This window comes from Phalangium opilio, unplaced genomic scaffold (assembly GCF_054372755.1).
Source record: "Phalangium opilio isolate 3A_F unplaced genomic scaffold, DU_Popi_V2 ptg000077l_1, whole genome shotgun sequence".
Lineage (NCBI taxonomy): Eukaryota > Metazoa > Arthropoda > Arachnida > Opiliones > Phalangiidae > Phalangium > Phalangium opilio.
Window position 1 is genome coordinate 491,118 of NW_028324185.1, and position 18,644 is coordinate 509,761.

General features: G+C 45.4%; 47 non-coding genes across 47 annotated transcripts; all 47 read left to right on the plus strand.

Annotated features, from left to right (window-relative positions):
• The first annotated feature begins 25 nt into the window (after positions 1-25).
• TRNAV-CAC (transfer RNA valine (anticodon CAC)) lies at positions 26-98 on the plus strand. Its single transcript has one exon. It is a non-coding gene; the product is annotated as a tRNA-Val (tRNA).
• Positions 99-320: 222 nt separating this feature from the next.
• On the plus strand, positions 321-393 carry TRNAV-AAC (transfer RNA valine (anticodon AAC)). The gene has a single exon. It is a non-coding gene; the product is annotated as a tRNA-Val (tRNA).
• Positions 394-634: 241 nt separating this feature from the next.
• TRNAV-AAC (transfer RNA valine (anticodon AAC)) lies at positions 635-707 on the plus strand. Its single transcript has one exon. It is a non-coding gene; the product is annotated as a tRNA-Val (tRNA).
• Positions 708-772: 65 nt separating this feature from the next.
• On the plus strand, positions 773-845 carry TRNAV-AAC (transfer RNA valine (anticodon AAC)). Its single transcript has one exon. It is a non-coding gene; the product is annotated as a tRNA-Val (tRNA).
• Positions 846-910: 65 nt separating this feature from the next.
• On the plus strand, positions 911-983 carry TRNAV-CAC (transfer RNA valine (anticodon CAC)). Its single transcript has one exon. It is a non-coding gene; the product is annotated as a tRNA-Val (tRNA).
• An 84-nt stretch (positions 984-1,067) lies between these two features.
• Positions 1,068-1,140, plus strand: TRNAV-AAC (transfer RNA valine (anticodon AAC)). Its single transcript has one exon. It is a non-coding gene; the product is annotated as a tRNA-Val (tRNA).
• Positions 1,141-1,205: 65 nt separating this feature from the next.
• TRNAV-AAC (transfer RNA valine (anticodon AAC)) lies at positions 1,206-1,278 on the plus strand. Its single transcript has one exon. It is a non-coding gene; the product is annotated as a tRNA-Val (tRNA).
• A 65-nt stretch (positions 1,279-1,343) lies between these two features.
• Positions 1,344-1,416, plus strand: TRNAV-CAC (transfer RNA valine (anticodon CAC)). Its single transcript has one exon. It is a non-coding gene; the product is annotated as a tRNA-Val (tRNA).
• Positions 1,417-2,052: 636 nt separating this feature from the next.
• On the plus strand, positions 2,053-2,125 carry TRNAV-CAC (transfer RNA valine (anticodon CAC)). The gene has a single exon. It is a non-coding gene; the product is annotated as a tRNA-Val (tRNA).
• A 65-nt stretch (positions 2,126-2,190) lies between these two features.
• TRNAV-CAC (transfer RNA valine (anticodon CAC)) lies at positions 2,191-2,263 on the plus strand. Its single transcript has one exon. It is a non-coding gene; the product is annotated as a tRNA-Val (tRNA).
• A 65-nt stretch (positions 2,264-2,328) lies between these two features.
• TRNAV-AAC (transfer RNA valine (anticodon AAC)) lies at positions 2,329-2,401 on the plus strand. The gene has a single exon. It is a non-coding gene; the product is annotated as a tRNA-Val (tRNA).
• Positions 2,402-2,466: 65 nt separating this feature from the next.
• On the plus strand, positions 2,467-2,539 carry TRNAV-AAC (transfer RNA valine (anticodon AAC)). Its single transcript has one exon. It is a non-coding gene; the product is annotated as a tRNA-Val (tRNA).
• A 65-nt stretch (positions 2,540-2,604) lies between these two features.
• TRNAV-CAC (transfer RNA valine (anticodon CAC)) lies at positions 2,605-2,677 on the plus strand. The gene has a single exon. It is a non-coding gene; the product is annotated as a tRNA-Val (tRNA).
• An 84-nt stretch (positions 2,678-2,761) lies between these two features.
• On the plus strand, positions 2,762-2,834 carry TRNAV-AAC (transfer RNA valine (anticodon AAC)). The gene has a single exon. It is a non-coding gene; the product is annotated as a tRNA-Val (tRNA).
• Positions 2,835-2,899: 65 nt separating this feature from the next.
• Positions 2,900-2,972, plus strand: TRNAV-AAC (transfer RNA valine (anticodon AAC)). Its single transcript has one exon. It is a non-coding gene; the product is annotated as a tRNA-Val (tRNA).
• A 65-nt stretch (positions 2,973-3,037) lies between these two features.
• TRNAV-CAC (transfer RNA valine (anticodon CAC)) lies at positions 3,038-3,110 on the plus strand. Its single transcript has one exon. It is a non-coding gene; the product is annotated as a tRNA-Val (tRNA).
• Positions 3,111-3,746: 636 nt separating this feature from the next.
• Positions 3,747-3,819, plus strand: TRNAV-CAC (transfer RNA valine (anticodon CAC)). Its single transcript has one exon. It is a non-coding gene; the product is annotated as a tRNA-Val (tRNA).
• A 5,325-nt stretch (positions 3,820-9,144) lies between these two features.
• TRNAV-AAC (transfer RNA valine (anticodon AAC)) lies at positions 9,145-9,217 on the plus strand. Its single transcript has one exon. It is a non-coding gene; the product is annotated as a tRNA-Val (tRNA).
• Positions 9,218-9,282: 65 nt separating this feature from the next.
• Positions 9,283-9,355, plus strand: TRNAV-AAC (transfer RNA valine (anticodon AAC)). Its single transcript has one exon. It is a non-coding gene; the product is annotated as a tRNA-Val (tRNA).
• Positions 9,356-9,420: 65 nt separating this feature from the next.
• On the plus strand, positions 9,421-9,493 carry TRNAV-CAC (transfer RNA valine (anticodon CAC)). The gene has a single exon. It is a non-coding gene; the product is annotated as a tRNA-Val (tRNA).
• A 602-nt stretch (positions 9,494-10,095) lies between these two features.
• Positions 10,096-10,168, plus strand: TRNAV-AAC (transfer RNA valine (anticodon AAC)). Its single transcript has one exon. It is a non-coding gene; the product is annotated as a tRNA-Val (tRNA).
• A 65-nt stretch (positions 10,169-10,233) lies between these two features.
• Positions 10,234-10,306, plus strand: TRNAV-CAC (transfer RNA valine (anticodon CAC)). Its single transcript has one exon. It is a non-coding gene; the product is annotated as a tRNA-Val (tRNA).
• Positions 10,307-11,099: 793 nt separating this feature from the next.
• On the plus strand, positions 11,100-11,172 carry TRNAV-AAC (transfer RNA valine (anticodon AAC)). The gene has a single exon. It is a non-coding gene; the product is annotated as a tRNA-Val (tRNA).
• Positions 11,173-11,394: 222 nt separating this feature from the next.
• TRNAV-AAC (transfer RNA valine (anticodon AAC)) lies at positions 11,395-11,467 on the plus strand. The gene has a single exon. It is a non-coding gene; the product is annotated as a tRNA-Val (tRNA).
• A 65-nt stretch (positions 11,468-11,532) lies between these two features.
• On the plus strand, positions 11,533-11,605 carry TRNAV-CAC (transfer RNA valine (anticodon CAC)). Its single transcript has one exon. It is a non-coding gene; the product is annotated as a tRNA-Val (tRNA).
• An 84-nt stretch (positions 11,606-11,689) lies between these two features.
• TRNAV-AAC (transfer RNA valine (anticodon AAC)) lies at positions 11,690-11,762 on the plus strand. Its single transcript has one exon. It is a non-coding gene; the product is annotated as a tRNA-Val (tRNA).
• A 360-nt stretch (positions 11,763-12,122) lies between these two features.
• Positions 12,123-12,195, plus strand: TRNAV-AAC (transfer RNA valine (anticodon AAC)). Its single transcript has one exon. It is a non-coding gene; the product is annotated as a tRNA-Val (tRNA).
• A 65-nt stretch (positions 12,196-12,260) lies between these two features.
• On the plus strand, positions 12,261-12,333 carry TRNAV-CAC (transfer RNA valine (anticodon CAC)). Its single transcript has one exon. It is a non-coding gene; the product is annotated as a tRNA-Val (tRNA).
• Positions 12,334-12,711: 378 nt separating this feature from the next.
• On the plus strand, positions 12,712-12,784 carry TRNAV-AAC (transfer RNA valine (anticodon AAC)). Its single transcript has one exon. It is a non-coding gene; the product is annotated as a tRNA-Val (tRNA).
• Positions 12,785-13,636: 852 nt separating this feature from the next.
• On the plus strand, positions 13,637-13,709 carry TRNAV-AAC (transfer RNA valine (anticodon AAC)). Its single transcript has one exon. It is a non-coding gene; the product is annotated as a tRNA-Val (tRNA).
• A 65-nt stretch (positions 13,710-13,774) lies between these two features.
• Positions 13,775-13,847, plus strand: TRNAV-AAC (transfer RNA valine (anticodon AAC)). Its single transcript has one exon. It is a non-coding gene; the product is annotated as a tRNA-Val (tRNA).
• Positions 13,848-13,912: 65 nt separating this feature from the next.
• TRNAV-CAC (transfer RNA valine (anticodon CAC)) lies at positions 13,913-13,985 on the plus strand. Its single transcript has one exon. It is a non-coding gene; the product is annotated as a tRNA-Val (tRNA).
• An 84-nt stretch (positions 13,986-14,069) lies between these two features.
• Positions 14,070-14,142, plus strand: TRNAV-AAC (transfer RNA valine (anticodon AAC)). Its single transcript has one exon. It is a non-coding gene; the product is annotated as a tRNA-Val (tRNA).
• A 222-nt stretch (positions 14,143-14,364) lies between these two features.
• On the plus strand, positions 14,365-14,437 carry TRNAV-AAC (transfer RNA valine (anticodon AAC)). The gene has a single exon. It is a non-coding gene; the product is annotated as a tRNA-Val (tRNA).
• Positions 14,438-14,502: 65 nt separating this feature from the next.
• TRNAV-AAC (transfer RNA valine (anticodon AAC)) lies at positions 14,503-14,575 on the plus strand. Its single transcript has one exon. It is a non-coding gene; the product is annotated as a tRNA-Val (tRNA).
• Positions 14,576-14,640: 65 nt separating this feature from the next.
• On the plus strand, positions 14,641-14,713 carry TRNAV-CAC (transfer RNA valine (anticodon CAC)). Its single transcript has one exon. It is a non-coding gene; the product is annotated as a tRNA-Val (tRNA).
• Positions 14,714-15,091: 378 nt separating this feature from the next.
• On the plus strand, positions 15,092-15,164 carry TRNAV-AAC (transfer RNA valine (anticodon AAC)). The gene has a single exon. It is a non-coding gene; the product is annotated as a tRNA-Val (tRNA).
• An 852-nt stretch (positions 15,165-16,016) lies between these two features.
• On the plus strand, positions 16,017-16,089 carry TRNAV-AAC (transfer RNA valine (anticodon AAC)). Its single transcript has one exon. It is a non-coding gene; the product is annotated as a tRNA-Val (tRNA).
• Positions 16,090-16,154: 65 nt separating this feature from the next.
• On the plus strand, positions 16,155-16,227 carry TRNAV-AAC (transfer RNA valine (anticodon AAC)). The gene has a single exon. It is a non-coding gene; the product is annotated as a tRNA-Val (tRNA).
• A 65-nt stretch (positions 16,228-16,292) lies between these two features.
• On the plus strand, positions 16,293-16,365 carry TRNAV-CAC (transfer RNA valine (anticodon CAC)). Its single transcript has one exon. It is a non-coding gene; the product is annotated as a tRNA-Val (tRNA).
• An 84-nt stretch (positions 16,366-16,449) lies between these two features.
• TRNAV-AAC (transfer RNA valine (anticodon AAC)) lies at positions 16,450-16,522 on the plus strand. The gene has a single exon. It is a non-coding gene; the product is annotated as a tRNA-Val (tRNA).
• Positions 16,523-16,744: 222 nt separating this feature from the next.
• TRNAV-AAC (transfer RNA valine (anticodon AAC)) lies at positions 16,745-16,817 on the plus strand. Its single transcript has one exon. It is a non-coding gene; the product is annotated as a tRNA-Val (tRNA).
• Positions 16,818-16,882: 65 nt separating this feature from the next.
• TRNAV-AAC (transfer RNA valine (anticodon AAC)) lies at positions 16,883-16,955 on the plus strand. The gene has a single exon. It is a non-coding gene; the product is annotated as a tRNA-Val (tRNA).
• A 65-nt stretch (positions 16,956-17,020) lies between these two features.
• Positions 17,021-17,093, plus strand: TRNAV-CAC (transfer RNA valine (anticodon CAC)). The gene has a single exon. It is a non-coding gene; the product is annotated as a tRNA-Val (tRNA).
• Positions 17,094-17,766: 673 nt separating this feature from the next.
• TRNAV-AAC (transfer RNA valine (anticodon AAC)) lies at positions 17,767-17,839 on the plus strand. Its single transcript has one exon. It is a non-coding gene; the product is annotated as a tRNA-Val (tRNA).
• A 222-nt stretch (positions 17,840-18,061) lies between these two features.
• TRNAV-AAC (transfer RNA valine (anticodon AAC)) lies at positions 18,062-18,134 on the plus strand. The gene has a single exon. It is a non-coding gene; the product is annotated as a tRNA-Val (tRNA).
• A 65-nt stretch (positions 18,135-18,199) lies between these two features.
• On the plus strand, positions 18,200-18,272 carry TRNAF-AAA (transfer RNA phenylalanine (anticodon AAA)). Its single transcript has one exon. It is a non-coding gene; the product is annotated as a tRNA-Phe (tRNA).
• The last annotated feature ends 372 nt before the right edge of the window (positions 18,273-18,644 follow it).

Below are 18,644 nucleotides of genomic sequence, written 5' to 3' on the forward strand. Positions count from 1 at the left end.
CTCTTGAAAAACCCAGAATTACTACGTATCTATGGTGTAGTGGTTATCACGTCCGCTTCACACGCGGAAGGTCCCAGGTTCGAGCCCTGGTAGATACAAGTTTTGACCATCGTGATTGGGCATAAAAATAAGCTAGATCTCTTGAAAAACCCAAAATTACTACGCATCAATGGTGTAGTGGTTATCACGTCCGCCTAACACGCGGAAGGTCCCAGGTTCGAGACCTGGTAGATACATGTTTTGACCATCGTGATTGAGCATAAAAATAAGCTAGATCTCTTTAAAAACTCAGAATTACTACGTATCTATGGTGTAGTTACGTATCTATGGTGTAGTGGTTATCACGTCCGCCTAACACGCGGAAGGGCCCAGGTTCGAGACCTGGTAGATACATGTTTTTACCATAGTGATTAGGCATACAAATAAGCTAGATCTCTTGAAAAACTCTGAATTACTACGTATCTGTGGTGTAGTTACGTATCTATGGTGTAGTGGTTATCACGTCCGCCAAACACGCGGAAGGTCCCAGGCTCGAGACCTGGTAGATACATGTTTTGACCATAGTGATTGGGCATAAAAATAAGCTAGATCTCTTGAAAAACTCAGAATTACTACGTATCTATGGTGTAGTTACGTATCTATGGTGTAGTGGTTATCACGTCCGCTTAACACGCGGAAGGTCCCAGGTTCGAGACCTGGTAGATACATGTTTTGACCATAGTGATTGGCCATAAAAATAAGCTAGGTCTCTTGAAAAACTCAGAATTACTACGTATCTATGGTGTAGTGGTTATCACGTCCGCCTAACACGCGGAAGGTCCCAGGTTCGAGACCTGGTAGATACATGTTTTGACCATAGTGATTGGGCATAAAAATAAGCTAGATCTCTTGAAAAACCCAGAATTACTACGTATCTATGGTGTAGTGGTTATCACGTCCGCTTCACACGCGGAAGGTCCCAGGTTCGAGACCTGGTAGATACATGTTTTGACCATCGTGATTGAGCATAAAAATAAGCTAGATCTCTTGAAAAACTCAGAATTACTACGTATCTATGGTGTAGTTACGTATCTATGGTGTAGTGGTTATCACGTCCGCCTAACACGCGGAAGGTCCCAGGTTCGAGACCTGGTAGATACATGTTTTGACCATAGTGATTGGGCATAAAAATAAGCTAGGTCTCTTGAAAAACTCAGAATTACTACGTATCTATGGTGTAGTGGTTATCACGTCCGCCTAACACGCGGAAGGTCCCAGGTTCGAGACCTGGTAGATACATGTTTTGACCATAGTGATTGGGCATAAAAATAAGCTAGATCTCTTGAAAAACCCAGAATTACTACGTATCTATGGTGTAGTGGTTATCACGTCCGCTTCACACGGGGAAGGTCCCAGGTTCGAGCCCTGGTAGATACAAGTTTTGACCATCGTGATTGGGCATAAAAATAAGCTAGATCTCTTGAAAAACCCGGAATTACTATGCATCAATGGTGTAGTGGTTATCACGTCCGCCAAACACGCGGTAGGTCCCAGGTTCGAGACCTGGTAGATACATGTTTTGACCATAATGATTGGGCATACAAATAAGCTAGATCTCTTGAAAAACTCTGAATTACTACGTATCTGTGGTGTAGTTACGTATCTATGGTGTAGTGGTTATCACGTCCGCCTAACACGCGGAAGGTCCCAGGTTCGAGACCTGGAAGATACATGTTTTTACCATCGTGATTGGGCATAAAAGTAAGCTAGATGTTTTAGAAAAATCAGTTTGATCATGTTTATATGGTGTTGTGGTTATCACGTCCGTTTCACACGCGGAAGGTCCCAGGTTCGAGCCCTGGTAGATACATGTTTTGACCATCTTGATTGAGCATAAAAATAAGCTAGATCTCTTTAAAAACTCAGAATTTCTACGTATCTATGGTGTAGTGGTTATCACCTCCGCCTAACACGCGGAAGGTCCCAGGTTCGAGACCTGGTAGATGCATGTTTTGACCATAGTGATTCGGCATAAAAATAAGCTAGATCTCTTGAAAAACCCAGAATTACTACGTATCTATGGTGTAGTGGTTATCACATCCGCTTCACACGCGGAAGGTCCCAGGTTCGAGCCCTGGTAGATACATGTTTTGACCATCGTGATTGAGCATAAAAATAAACTAGATCTCTTGAAAAACCCAGAATTACTACGTATCTTTGGTGTAGTGGTTATCACGTCCGCTTCACACGCGGAAGGTCCCAGGTTCGAGACCTGGTAGATACATGTTTTGACCATCGTGATTGAGCATAAAAATAAGCTAGATCTCTTGAAAAACTCAGAATTACTACGTATCTATGGTGTAGTGGTTATCACGTCCGCTTAACACGCGGAAGGTCCCAGGTTCGAGACCTGGTAGATACATGTTTTGACCATAGTGATTGGCCATAAAAATAAGCTAGGTCTCTTGAAAAACTCAGAATTACTACGTATCTATGGTGTAGTGGTTATCACGTCCGCCTAACACGCGGAAGGTCCCAGGTTCGAGACCTGGTAGATACATGTTTTGACCATAGTGATTGGGCATAAAAATAAGCTAGATCTCTTGAAAAACCCAGAATTACTACGTATCTTTGGTGTAGTGGTTATCACGTCCGCTTCACACGCGGAAGGTCCCAGGTTCGAGACCTGGTAGATACATGTTTTGACCATCGTGATTGAGCATAAAAATAAGCTAGATCTCTTGAAAAACTCAGAATTACTACGTATCTATGGTGTAGTTACGTATCTATGGTGTAGTGGTTATCACGTCCGCCTAACACGCGGAAGGTCCCAGGTTCGAGACCTGGTAGATACATGTTTTGACCATAGTGATTGGGCATAAAAATAAGCTAGGTCTCTTGAAAAACTCAGAATTACTACGTATCTATGGTGTAGTGGTTATCACGTCCGCCTAACACGCGGAAGGTCCCAGGTTCGAGACCTGGTAGATACATGTTTTGACCATAGTGATTGGGCATAAAAATAAGCTAGATCTCTTGAAAAACCCAGAATTACTACGTATCTATGGTGTAGTGGTTATCACGTCCGCTTCACACGGGGAAGGTCCCAGGTTCGAGCCCTGGTAGATACAAGTTTTGACCATCGTGATTGGGCATAAAAATAAGCTAGATCTCTTGAAAAACCCGGAATTACTATGCATCAATGGTGTAGTGGTTATCACGTCCGCCAAACACGCGGTAGGTCCCAGGTTCGAGACCTGGTAGATACATGTTTTGACCATAATGATTGGGCATACAAATAAGCTAGATCTCTTGAAAAACTCTGAATTACTACGTATCTGTGGTGTAGTTACGTATCTATGGTGTAGTGGTTATCACGTCCGCCTAACACGCGGAAGGTCCCAGGTTCGAGACCTGGAAGATACATGTTTTTACCATCGTGATTGGGCATAAAAGTAAGCTAGATGTTTTAGAAAAATCAGTTTGATCATGTTTATATGGTGTTGTGGTTATCACGTCCGTTTCACACGCGGAAGGTCCCAGGTTCGAGCCCTGGTAGATACATGTTTTGACCATCTTGATTGAGCATAAAAATAAGCTAGATCTCTTTAAAAACTCAGAATTTCTACGTATCTATGGTGTAGTGGTTATCACCTCCGCCTAACACGCGGAAGGTCCCAGGTTCGAGACCTGGTAGATGCATGTTTTGACCATAGTGATTCGGCATAAAAATAAGCTAGATCTCTTGAAAAACCCAGAATTACTACGTATCTATGGTGTAGTGGTTATCACGTCCGCTTCACACGCGGAAGGTCCCAGGTTCGAGCCCTGGTAGATACATGTTTTGACCATCGTGATTGAGCATAAAAATAAACTAGATCTCTTGAAAAACCCAGAATTACTACGTATCTATGCTGTAGTTACGTATCTATGGTGTAGTGGTTATCACGTCCGCATGGATTCGCGTTTTGGTTTTCGTCGAGTGCGGTCGCGTTTTTCTCTCGCTCCGTCCTCGGCTTCTCCTCTTGCTCGCGGGTTTTTTTTCGGCCTTTTGACTTTTTTATTCGTTTCCTTGCGTGAGTTTCTTTTTTGCTGTCTATTTTGAGTCGGGTTTCTCGCGTTTTGGGCTCTGCCTCGGGCAGAGTCCCGTTATTTTTTCAACTAATCTATTATTATTCCTAATCTACTTACACGATGGAAGTTTTGAAACGTTCGGTTTTTGTAGAATATCAGGAGCGCGTTGTTTCGAAGATTGAAGAGGCTTTGTCATTGACTTTTGGTGCGGATTCTTATTCGTCGGTGGTGAGTACGAAAGGCGGATTTTTCGTAACATTTGTGTCGTTGGAAGATGCGGATAATTGCGCAGAATTAGGTCTTGGGCTCGAGGCGGAAGACTGCGTGGTGCGTAAAGTCGGGAGTCGCGAGATCATTGCTACCTTTTTTGATCTCCCGGAGTTTGTATCGGATGACGTTTTAAAGGCAAAGTTGCTGAGTTATAATTGCGAGTTACAAAGTGAGGTGGTTTGGGAGCGTACAAATGGCAAGTATTACGGGCAACGATCGATAAAGGTTTCGCTACCCGAGGGTGTCTCTAGCTTACCTTATAGTTTGCGTTTGGTCGTCGTCATGGGGCTCGAAAGCTCCTACCGCGTTCGGCATGATCGGCAGGGCAAAGTTTGTAATAAGTGTCTGTCTAACTCTCACCTCTACAAGGACTGTCCTCTCTTCGTTTGCCGCCGGTTTGACGCTCAGGGGCATATCGCGCGGGTTTGCCCCAATGTTGATATACCTCGTCGCTTGCCTCCTGCTGCACCTTCTGTCGACTTGCCCGTTGGTGTTTCGTCCGCCGGGGTTATCCCGGAGGGCGGGTCACCAGTTGCAGCGCCTGGAGACTCTGAAGTACTGGTTGCGGCTCAGAAACGTCCAGTTTCTAGTAGTGAGGGTGAACCTTCTGTTTCGCCCGAGGATGGCCAGGGCGACTGGCGTGTTGTCGGTGGTAAGCAGGGGCTGAAACGACCTAAGTCAGACCTCCCCTTGCTTGGTCGGCCCCCTTCTCCACGTCTTTTCGCTGACCCGGTAACCCCTCCGCTGCTCTCGCCCTTCAATGATAAAAATCGTTTCTCTTAACGTCCGCGGTTTGCGGGCTCTGGCGAAGATGAAAGAACTGGTTGAATGGAGCAAGGGTTTCGACGTTTTGTGTCTCCAAGAGACTCACTGGTCGGGCTCCCATGTCGCGGTTTTTCGGTCTCTTTGGCGCGGTCCCATTTATTTTGATAATGACCCTGTTTCCGGTTTTCGCGGTGTTGCCATTTGCATTCGGGCGGGTCTTGACGTTTTGCCTTCCCGCGTCCTACGTAGTGGGGAGGGCCGGTTTATTTTGGCGTCTTTGTCCATTGACAGCGAACCTCTGGATATCGTGAACGTGTATCTTCCGAATGTCGCGCCCGATCGTTTGCCCTTTTATGACCGCTTGCGGGGGGTGGTCTCGCGCTGTTCGCGGCCCCTAGTCGTTGGGGACTTTAACGACGTAGCGCAGCCGGGTCTGGATCGCCGACCATTGTCTGGTTCCTCTTCGCGTTTGGGCTCGACTGCCTTATTCCGATTTCTACGTGATACCCACCTCATTGACGTTTGGCGCGCAACACATGCGGACAACTTTGACTGGACCTGGTCCGGTCCCGTGTATGGCTCTTATCTTCAATCGCGCATCGACTATGTTCTCCTTGCCGGGGAGGATCGTCAGAATGTTACGACCTGTCAGATCTTACCGTGTCCCCTTTCGGACCATCGCGCCCTTGAACTCCGTCTCGTCTTGGACGGCGTTAAGATGGGCCCAGGTACGTGGTCTTTTAATGCGCGTCTCTTGCAGTTCGACGCCTACCGCCAGGCGGTCTTACGCATTCTTCACCGGAGTCGCCAACGCTTTCGCGAATCGCCGGACAAATTTGCATGGTACGAAGCTTTAAAGCAGTCCCTACGCGAACATGCCATGTTGTACGGGAAGGTTCAAGCCTCGCGTGATCGCGCCGAACGAACTCGCTTACGCGAAGCCTTGTCCAAGACTCAGCTGGCCGCATCTAATTCCTCGGTTGGTCTCGCGGACTTTCTTGTGGCGAAGGAGGCCTTAAACGACTTCGACAGGGGGGTGCTGCAGGGGGCAGTAGTTCGGGCTAACCAGCAATGGCGCTCGGCCGGTGAGCGTCCTACGTCCTTTTTTCTCCGCCTGGACCGTCATCGGCAGTCTTCTAAGTCGATCAAATGTGTCTTCGCGCCTGACGCGCAGCTCCTCACGGAACCGGGGGCCGTTCGGCAGCGCTATTTTGAACACTTCGCGGCGATGTCTCGTAGACGTCCTACGGACCGGGCTGTAATTGACTTTTACGCGTCTTTCGTTACTAACAGACTTTGTGCGGCCGACGCGCAGGTTTGTGATGCCCCGATACGGTGGGCGGACATTTCAATGGTCTTAAATTGCGCTCCCGCCGGCAAAAGCCCGGGTACTGACGGTTTCACGAATGAGTTCTGGCGATTCGTGCTGCCACATATTCAGGAAGAATTTGTTGCACTCCTTTCCCATTGTCATTCGGAGGGTCGCCTTCCTCCTTCTATGAAGGAAGGGCTCATTATCTTGCTGCCTAAAGCCGGTGATTTAAGAGACGTCAAGAACAGACGCCCCATCACGTTGCTAAACGCGGACTATAAGCTCGTCGCGAAAGTACTCGGTTCACGGCTATCTTCCATTTTTCCATCGTTAAATCATGGTTCGCAAACGGGCGCCGTTCGATCACGTTCCGCGACCAGTACTCCCGCCCTTTTCTCCGACATCATGGACTATCTGCAGCGGTCTCGCGGGCCGGGTATCCTCGTTAAATTAGATCTCGCGAAAGCGTTTGATCAGGTTTCGTGGGACTACCTCTTTGCGGTACTTCGCGCTTTTGGCTTCGGTGAGCCTTTTCGCAAGTGGATTCAATTATTTCTCGTTGGCAGCAAGTCTTGCCTGAAAATAAATGGATATTTAACAGACTTTTTTCAGCTCGGTCGATCGGTCCGCCAGGGCTGTCCGCTTAGTCCCTTGCTTTACGTTCTCTCTTCCGAACCCCTATGCTACGCCTTGGAATGCCGTCCCGCTATCGACCGGATTCTTTGGCCGACCTCTCAGCCTCCTCCCTTGTTACGGGTTCATGTCGATGACAATGCCTTGGTGGTCCGTGATACAGCGTCCGTCTTGGAAGTTGTGCGGGAATATCAGCGGTATGGCCTCGCGTCGGGTTCCGACTTGAACATCTCCAAGTGTCGAGGTATGTGGTTGGGTTGCGACCGGGGTCGAGCCCCATCCACCGTTGCGGACCTCACTATCTCGTCCGACCCGCTCGAGATTTTGGGCATCTTTCTCAGTACGGATGGCGCGGTATCGGACGATCTTAACTGGACCCCGCGTTTGGCTAAATTCCGTCGTGTCCTTCGCATTTGGAAAGGTCGGCGCCTTTCCTTGTCGGGCAAGATCGTGGTGGTGAACACTTTGGCCATGTCATTACTGGGGCATTCGCTGCGGTCCCTCGCGTTACCTAATCGGTTTGAGGACGACTTTCGCCGGGAAACCCTGGGTTTTTTGTGGGGTGAACGCGCCCATACGGTCGCTTATTCTTTGCTTACGCGTCCGAAGAAGGTCGGCGGCTTCGGTCTGGTTGACTTGCGCACGAAGAAACTTACTGTTCGCTTGCAAGAACTGTTACGGTATATTACGGGCGCCGACGCGTAACGTACGTACGAACTGGCTCCGTATTTGTTGTGTCCTTCTTTGCATGCCTCGGACCCGGGATTTGACATTTTGCAGTGCACGCTCCCTGCCTCGTATGTCGCGAGGCTCTCACCCCGGTATCGTGAGCTTTGGCTCGCTTGGTCTGAATTCTGTGCCACTCAGAATCTGCATTTTAGAGACCCGCCCGATTTATTAAATTCGGTTTTATTCTTCAACCCGCGTATTGACATGTCCGGTCTCAGTCCGCGTGCTCGTGCGTGTTTTCTTTTTCACGGTCTGTATCGCTTACGGGATTTTACTTACGAAGTGGTTCCGGGTTTTTTAGCCAGTCCCGCGATTGCTGACCTGTGTGGGCTAGCTTCGGACGCCCCTTGCCCGCCGTGGCTTACAACTGCGGTTCAATATATCCATTCTGTTCTCCCGGAGACTTGTCTTTCCCGCGTTCGGTCGCGGCGCCGCTTCTGCCGTACGGTCAGTGTGACACTAGTCGATAATACGGGTGCGGATTTCGACTTGACTGCCCTGACCAGCAAGGTCATCTACGGTCGTTTTGCGCTCTCCACCGTTGCTGAGTCCCCAGGTGAGCATGCCTGGCGCCGGTTCTTTGGGGGTCCCCTGCCTCGCCCTGCCTGGTCAACGTTACACTCGTCTTTGCTTCGTCCTTCTCATCGCGACGTCAACCTTCAAGTGGTGCATGGGGCTATCTTTACGTCTGAGCGTCTTTTCGCCATCGGTCTTTCGTCTAACCCCACGTGCGTGTTTTGCTTCAACAATGTCGAAACTTTAGAGCACATTTTCTTGCGCTGCCCCTTTACGATTCGGCTCTGGCAGTCCCTCTTTGTCACTAAATTAGGCTTGGCCCTTGACAGTGTGCTGGGCAGTTGTACGCCCGGCAGGGACTCTTTTATCATCTTTCAACATTATTCGGCTGGCATTCGCCCTAAATCCCGTGTGAAATTCGTTCATTTCTTAACGTCACTCTTTAAATGGCTGGTTTTAAATGCACGTTCGTTTTTAATTAGTACTGCCAAAGTCTCGTTAGCTATTTTAGAAAAACGTTGTTACGCTATTTTAAAACGCGAACTACGTCTAACCTTAAGCTCCCATTTTTGTTATTGAATCGTGATGAACAATTTTTAAAGCATATAAAACAATTCTTAGACTGGTTGTAATTGTTCGATATTTCCTGATGTGTACAAAGTACCATTGATTATCTTTGACGTTTGTATCAATTTTGTTTTATAATAAAAAAAAAAAAAAAAAAAAAAAAAAACGTCCGCCTAAAACGCGGAAGGTCCCAGGTTCGAGACCTGGTAGATACATGTTTTGACCATCGTGATTGAGCATAAAAATAAGCTAGATCTCTTGAAAAACTCAGAATTACTACGTATCTATGGTGTAGTTACGTATCTATGGTGTAGTGGCTATCACGTCCGCCTAACACGCGGAAGGTCCCAGGTTCGAGACCTGGTAGATACATGTTTTGACCATAGTGATTGGGCATAAAAATAAGCTAGGTCTCTTGAAAAACTCAGAATTACTACGTATCTATGGTGTAGTGGTTATCACGTCCGCCTAACACGCGGAAGGTCCCAGGTTCGAGACCTGGTAGATACATGTTTTGACCATAGTGATTGGGCATAAAAATAAGCTAGATCTCTTGAAAAACCCAGAATTACTACGTATCTATGGTGTAGTGGTTATCACGTCCGCTTCACACGCGGAAGGTCCCAGGTTCGAGCCCTGGTAGATACAAGTTTTGACCATCGTGATTGGGCATAAAAATAAGCTAGATCTCTTGAAAAACCCGGAATTACTATGCATCAATGGTGTAGTGGTTATCACGTCCGCCAAACACGCGGTAGGTCCCAGGTTCGAGACCTGGTAGATACATGTTTTGACCATAGTGATTGGGCATACAAATAAGCTAGATCTCTTGAAAAACTCTGAATTACTACGTATTTGTGGTGTAGTTACGTATCTATGGTGTAGTGGTTATCACGTCCGCCTAACACGCGGAAGGTCCCAGGTTCGAGACCTGGAAGATACTTAGAATTTCTACGTATCTATGGTGTAGTGGTAATCACCTCCGCCTAACACGCGGAAGGTCCCAGGTTCGAGACCTGGTAGATGCATGTTTTGACCATAGTGATTGGGCATAAAAATAAGCTAGATCTCTTGAAAAACCCAGAATTACTATGCATCAATGGTGTAGTGGTTATCACGTCCGCCTAACACGCGGAAGGTCCCAGGTTCGAGACCTGGTAGATACATGTTTTGACCATCGTGATTGAGCATAAAAATAAGCTAGATCTCTTGAAAAACTCAGAATTACTACGTATCTATGGTGTAGTTACGTATCTATGGTGTAGTGGTTATCACGTCCGCCTAACACGCGGAAGGTCCCAGGTTCGAGACCTGGTAGATACATGTTTTGACCATAGTGATTGGGCATAAAAATAAGCTAGATCTCTTGAAAAACCCAGAATTACTACGTATCTATGGTGTAGTGGTTATCACGTCCGCTTCACACGCGGAAGGTCCCAGGTTCGAGCCCTGGTAGATACAAGTTTTGACCATCGTGATTGGGCATAAAAATAAGCTAGATCTCTTGAAAAACCCGGAATTACTATGCATCAATGGTGTAGTGGTTATCACGTCCGCCAAACACGCGGTAGGTCCCAGGTTCGAGACCTGGTAGATACATGTTTTGACCATAGTGATTGGGCATACAAATAAGCTAGATCTCTTGAAAAACTCTGAATTACTACGTATCTGTGGTGTAGTTACGTATCTATGGTGTAGTGGTTATCACGTCCGCCTAACACGCGGAAGGTCCCAGGTTCGAGACCTGGAAGATACATGTTTTTACCATCGTGATTGGGCATAAAAGTAAGCTAGATGTTTTAGAAAAATCAGTTTGATCATGTTTATATGGTGTTGTGGTTATCACGTCCGTTTCACACGCGGAAGGTCCCAGGTTCGAGCCCTGGTAGATACATGTTTCGACCATCTTGATTGAGCATAAAAATAAGCTAGATCTCTTTAAAAACTTAGAATTTCTACGTATCTATGGTGTAGTGGTAATCACCTCCGCCTAACACGCGGAAGGTCCCAGGTTCGAGACCTGGTAGATGCATGTTTTGACCATAGTGATTGGGCATAAAAATAAGCTAGATCTCTTGAAAAACCCAGAATTACTATGCATCAATGGTGTAGTGGTTATCACGTCCGCCTAACACGCGGAAGGTCCCAGGTTCGAGACCTGGTAGATACATGTTTTGACCATCGTGATTGAGCATAAAAATAAGCTAGATCTCTTGAAAAACTCAGAATTACTACGTATCTATGGTGTAGTTACGTATCTATGGTGTAGTGGTTATCACGTCCGCCTAACACGCGGAAGGTCCCAGGTTCGAGACCTGGTAGATACATGTTTTTACCATCGTGATTGGGCATAAAAATAAGCTAGATGTTTTGGAAAAATCATTGTGAACATGTATCTATGGTGTTGTGGTTATCACGTCTGCCTAACACGCGGAAGGTCCCAGGTTCGAGCCCTGGTAGATACATGTTTTGACCATCGTGATTGAGCATAAAAATAAGCTAGATCTCTTGAAAAACTCAGAATTACTACGTATCTATTGTGTAGTTACGTATCTATGGTGTAGTGGTTATCACGTCCGCCTAACACGCGGAAGGTCCCAGGTTCGAGACCTGGTAGATACATGTTTTGACCATAGTGATTGGGCATAAAAATAAGCTAGATCTCTTGAAAAACCCAGAATTACTACGTATCTATGGTGTAGTGGTTATCACGTCCGCTTCACACGCGGAAGGTCCCAGGTTCGAGCCCTGGTAGATACAAGTTTTGACCATCGTGATTGGGCATAAAAATAAGCTAGATCTCTTGAAAAACTCAGAATTACTACGTATCTATGGTGTAGTTACGTATCTATGGTGTAGTGGTTATCACGTCCGCCTAACACGCGGAAGGTCCCAGGTTCGAGACCTGGTAGATACATGTTTTTACCATCGTGATTGGGCATAAAAATAAGCTAGATGTTTTGGAAAAATCATTGTGAACATGTATCTATGGTGTTGTGGTTATCACGTCCGCCAAACACGCGGAAGGTCCCAGGTTCGAGACCTGGTAGATACATGTTTTGACCATAGTGATTGGGCATAAAAATAAGCTAGATCTCTTGAAAAACTCAGAATTACTACGTATCTATGGTGTAGTTACGTATCTATGGTGTAGTGGTTATCACGTCCGCTTAACACTCGGAAGGTCCCAGGTTCGAGACCTGGTAGATACATGTTTTGACCATAGTGATTGGCCATAAAAATAAGCTAGGTCTCTTGAAAAACTCAGAATTACTACGTATCTATGGTGTAGTGGTTATCACGTCCGCCTAACACGCGGAAGGTCCCAGGTTCGAGACCTGGTAGATACAGGTTTTGACGATAGTGATTGAGCATAAAAATAAGCTAGATCTCTTGAAAAACCCATAATTACTACGTATCTATGGTGTAGTGGTTATCACGTCCGCTTCACACGCGGAAGGTCCCAGGTTCGAGCCCTGGTAGATACATGTTTTGACCATAGTGATTGGGCATAAAAATAAGCTAGATCTCTTGAAAAACCCAGAATTACTACGTATGTACGGTGTAGTTACGTATCGATGGTGTAGTGGTTATCACGTCCGCCTAACACGCGAAAGATCCCAGGTTCGAGACCTGGTAGATACATGTTTTGACCATAGTGAATGGGCATAAAAAAAGCAAGATCTCTTGAAAAACTCAGTGAGAGCACTTATATATGGTGTAGTGGTTATCACGTCCGCCGAACACGCGGAAGGTCCCAGGTCCGAGCCCTGGTAGATACATGTTTTGACCATCGTGATTGGGCATAAAAATAAGCTAGATCTCTTGAAAAACCCAGAATTACTACGTATCTATGGTGTAGTTACGTATCTATGGTGTAGTGGTTATCACGTCCGCCTAACACGTGGAAGGTCCCAGGTTCGAGACCTGGTAGATACATGTTTTGACCATGGTGATTGGGCATAAAAATAAGCTAGATGTTTTGGAAAAATCAGTGTGATCATGTATCTATGGTGTTATGGTTATCACGTCCGCTTCACACGCGGAAGGTCCCAGGTTCGAGGCCTGGAAGATACATGTTTTTACAATCGTGATTGGGCATAAAAAGAAGCTAGATCTCTTGAAAACCCCAGAATTACTACGTATCTATGGTGTAGTTACGTATCCTTGGTGTAGTGGTTATCACGTCCGCCTAACACGCGGAAGGTCCCAGGTTCGAGACCTGGTAGATACATGTTTTTGACCATAGTGATTGGGCATAATAATAAGCTAGATCTCTTGAAAAACTCAGAATTACTACGTATCTATGGTGTAGTTACATATCTATGGTGTAGTGGTTATCACGTCCGCCTAACACGCGGAAGGTCACAGGTTCGAGACCTGGTAGATACATGTTTTGACCATCGTGATTGGGCATAAAAATAAGCTAGATCTCTTGAAAAACCCAGAATTACTACGTATGTACGGTGTAGTTACGTATCGATGGTGTAGTGGTTATCACGTCCGCCTAACACGCGGAAGATCCCAGGTTCGAGACCTGGTAGATACATGTTTCGACCATAGTTATTGGGCATAATAATAAGCTAGATCTCTTGAAAAACCCAAAATTGAAACGTATCTATGTTGTAGTTACGTATCCTTGGTGTAGTGGTTATCACGTCCGCCTAACACGCGGAAGGTGCCAGGTTCGAGACCTGGTAGATACATGTTTTTGACCATAGTGATTGGGCATAATTATAAGCTAGATCTCTTGAAAAACTCAGAATTACTACGTATCTATGGTGTAGTTACGTATCTATGGTGTAGTGGTTATCACGTCCGCCTAACACGCGGAAGGTCCCAGGTTCGAGACCTGGTAGATACATGTTTTAACCATAGTGATTGGGCATAAAAATAAGCTAGGTCTCTTGAAAAACTCAGAATTACTACGTATCTATGGTGTAGTGGTTATCACGTCCGCCTAACACGCGGAAGGTCCCAGGTTCGAGACCTGGTAGATACATGTTTTGACCATAGTGATTGGGCATAAAAATAAGCTAGATCTCTTGAAAAACCCAGAATTACTACGTATCTATGGTGTAGTGGTTATCACGTCCGCTTCACACGCGGAAGGTCCCAGGTTCGAGCCCTGGTAGATACATGTTTTGACCATAGTGATTGGGCATAAAAATAAGCTAGATCTCTTGAAAAACTCAGAATTACTACGTATCTATGGTGTAGTTACGTATCTATGGTGTAGTGGTTATCACGTCCGCCTAACACGCGGAAGGTCCCAGGTTCGAGACCTGGTAGATACATGTTTTTACCATCGTGATTGGGCATAAAAATAAGCTAGATGTTTTGGAAAAATCATTGTGAACATGTATCTATGGTGTTGTGGTTATCACGTCCGCCAAACACGCGGAAGGTCCCAGGTTCGAGACCTGGTAGATACATGTTTTGACCATAGTGATTGGGCATAAAAATAAGCTAGATCTCTTGAAAAACTCAGAATTACTACGTATCTATGGTGTAGTTACGTATCTATGGTGTAGTGGTTATCACGTCCGCTTAACACGCGGAAGGTCCCAGGTTCGAGACCTGGTAGATACATGTTTTGACCATAGTGATTGGCCATAAAAATAAGCTAGGTCTCTTGAAAAACTCAGAATTACTACGTATCTATGGTGTAGTGGTTATCACGTCCGCCTAACACGCGGAAGGTCCCAGGTTCGAGACCTGGTAGATACAGGTTTTGACCATAGTGATTGAGCATAAAAATAAGCTAGATCTCTTGAAAAACCCATAATTACTACGTATCTATGGTGTAGTGGTTATCACGTCCGCTTCACACGCGGAAGGTCCCAGGTTCGAGCCCTGGTAGATACATGTTTTGACCATAGTGATTGGGCATAAAAATAAGCTAGATCTCTTGAAAAACCCAGAATTACTACGTATGTACGGTGTAGTTACGTATCGATGGTGTAGTGGTTATCACGTCCGCCTAACACGCGAAAGATCCCAGGTTCGAGACCTGGTAGATACATGTTTTGACCATAGTGAATGGGCATAAAAAAAGCAAGATCTCTTGAAAAACTCAGTGAGAGCACTTATATATGGTGTAGTGGTTATCACGTCCGCCGAACACGCGGAAGGTCCCAGGTCCGAGCCCTGGTAGATACATGTTTTGACCATCGTGATTGGGCATAAAAATAAGCTAGATCTCTTGAAAAACCCAGAATTACTACGTATCTATGGTGTAGTTACGTATCTATGGTGTAGTGGTTATCACGTCCGCCTAACACGTGGAAGGTCCCAGGTTCGAGACCTGGTAGATACATGTTTTGACCATGGTGATTGGGCATAAAAATAAGCTAGATGTTTTGGAAAAATCAGTGTGATCATGTATCTATGGTGTTATGGTTATCACGTCCGCTTCACACGCGGAAGGTCCCAGGTTCGAGGCCTGGAAGATACATGTTTTTACAATCGTGATTGGGCATAAAAAGAAGCTAGATCTCTTGAAAACCCCAGAATTACTACGTATCTATGGTGTAGTTACGTATCCTTGGTGTAGTGGTTATCACGTCCGCCTAACACGCGGAAGGTCCCAGGTTCGAGACCTGGTAGATACATGTTTTTGACCATAGTGATTGGGCATAATAATAAGCTAGATCTCTTGAAAAACTCAGAATTACTACGTATCTATGGTGTAGTTACATATCTATGGTGTAGTGGTTATCACGTCCGCCTAACACGCGGAAGGTCACAGGTTCGAGACCTGGTAGATACATGTTTTGACCATCGTGATTGGGCATAAAAATAAGCTAGATCTCTTGAAAAACCCAGAATTACTACGTATGTACGGTGTAGTTACGTATCGATGGTGTAGTGGTTATCACGTCCGCCTAACACGCGGAAGATCCCAGGTTCGAGACCTGGTAGATACATGTTTCGACCATAGTTATTGGGCATAATAATAAGCTAGATCTCTTGAAAAACCCAAAATTGAAACGTATCTATGTTGTAGTTACGTATCCTTGGTGTAGTGGTTATCACGTCCGCCTAACACGCGGAAGGTGCCAGGTTCGAGACCTGGTAGATACATGTTTTTGACCATAGTGATTGGGCATAATTATAAGCTAGATCTCTTGAAAAACTCAGAATTACTACGTATCTATGGTGTAGTTACGTATCTATGGTGTAGTGGTTATCACGTCCGCCTAACACGCGGAAGGTCCCAGGTTCGAGACCTGGTAGATACATGTTTTAACCATAGTGATTGGGCATAAAAATAAGCTAGGTCTCTTGAAAAACTCAGAATTACTACGTATCTATGGTGTAGTGGTTATCACGTCCGCCTAACACGCGGAAGGTCCCAGGTTCGAGACCTGGTAGATACATGTTTTGACCATAGTGATTGGGCATAAAAATAAGCTAGATCTCTTGAAAAACCCAGAATTACTACGTATCTATGGTGTAGTGGTTATCACGTCCGCTTCACACGCGGAAGGTCCCAGGTTCGAGCCCTGGTAGATACATGTTTTGACCATAGTGATTGGGCATAAAAATAAGCTAGATCTCTTGAAAAACTCAGAATTACTACGTATCTATGGTGTAGTTACGTATCTATGGTGTAGTGGTTATCACGTCCGCCTAACACGCGGAAGGTCCCAGGTTCGAGACCTGGTAGATACATGTTTTTACCATCGTGATTGGGCATAAAAATAAGCTAGATGTTTTGGAAAAATCATTGTGAACATGTATCTATGGTGTTGTGGTTATCACGTCCGCCAAACACGCGGAAGGTCCCAGGTTCGAGACCTGGTAGATACATGTTTTGACCATAGTGATTGGGCATAAAAATAAGCTAGATCTCTTGAAAAACTCAGAATTACTACGTATCTATGGTGTAGTTACGTATCTATGGTGTAGTGGTTATCACGTCCGCTTAACACGCGGAAGGTCCCAGGTTCGAGACCTGGTAGATACATGTTTTGACCATAGTGATTGGCCATAAAAATAAGCTAGGTCTCTTGAAAAACTCAGAATTACTACGTATCTATGGTGTAGTGGTTATCACGTCCGCCTAACACGCGGAAGGTCCCAGGTTCGAGACCTGGTAGATACAGGTTTTGACCATAGTGATTGAGCATAAAAATAAGCTAGATCTCTTGAAAAACCCATAATTACTACGTATCTATGGTGTAGTGGTTATCACGTCCGCTTCACACGCGGAAGGTCCCAGGTTCGAGCCCTGGTAGATACATGTTTTGACCATAGTGATTGGGCATAAAAATAAGCTAGATCTCTTGAAAAACCCAGAATTACTACGTATGTACGGTGTAGTTACGTATCGATGGTGTAGTGGTTATCACGTCCGCCTAACACGCGAAAGATCCCAGGTTCGAGACCTGGTAGATACATGTTTTGACCATAGTGAATGGGCATAAAAAAAGCAAGATCTCTTGAAAAACTCAGTGAGAGCACTTATATATGGTGTAGTGGTTATCACGTCCGCCGAACACGCGGAAGGTCCCAGGTCCGAGCCCTGGTAGATACATGTTTTGACCATCGTGATTGGGCATAAAAATAAGCTAGATCTCTTGAAAAACCCAGAATTACTACGTATCTATGGTGTAGTTACGTATCTATGGTGTAGTGGTTATCACGTCCGCCTAACACGTGGAAGCTCCCAGGTTCGAGACCTGGTAGATACATGTTTTGACCATGGTGATTGGGCATAAAAATAAGCTAGATGTTTTGGAAAAATCAGTGTGATCATGTATCTATGGTGTTGTGGTTATCACGTCCGCTTCACACGCGGAAGGTCCCAGGTTCGAGGCCTGGAAGATACATGTTTTTACAATCGTGATTGGGCATAAAAAGAAGCTAGATCTCTTGAAAACCCCAGAATTACTACGTATCTATGGTGTAGTTACGTATCTATGGTGTAGTGGTTATCACGTCCGCCTAACACGCGGAAGGTCCCAGGTTCGAGACCTGGTAGATACATGTTTTGACCATAGTGATTGAGCATAAAAATAAGCTAGATCTCTTGAAAAACCCAGAATTACTACGTATCTATGGTGTAGTGGTTATCACGTCCGCCTAACACGCGGAAGGGCCCAGTTTCGAGACCTGGTAGATACATGTTTTTACCATAGTGATTGGGCATACAAATAAGCTAGATCTCTTGAAAAACTCTGAATTACTACGTATCTGTGGTGTAGTTACGTATCTATGGTGTAGTGGGTATCACGTCCGCCTAACACGCGGAAGGGCCCAGGTTCGAGACCTGGTAGATACATGTTTTTACCATCGTGATTGGGCATAAAAATAAGCTAGATGTTTTGGAAAAATCATTGTGATCATGTATCTATGGTGTTGTGGTTATCACGTCCGCCTAAAACGCAGAAGGTCCCAGGTTCGAGACCTGGTAGATACATGTTTTGACCATAGTGATTGGGCATAAAAATAAGCTAGATCTCTTGAAAAACCCAGAATTACTACGTATGTACGGTGTAGTTACGTATCGATGGTGTAGTGGTTATCACGTCCGCCTAACACGCGAAAGATCTCAGGTTCGAGACCTGGTAGATACATGTTTTGACCATAGTGAATGGGCATAAAAATAAACAAGATCTCTTGAAAAACTCAGTGAGAGCACTTATATATGGTGTAGTGGTTATCACGTCCGCCGAACACGCGGAAGGTCCCAGGTCCGAGCCCTGGTAGATACATGTTTTGACCATCGTGATTGGGCATAAAAATAAGCTAGATCTCTTGAAAAACCCAGAATTACTACGTATCTATGATG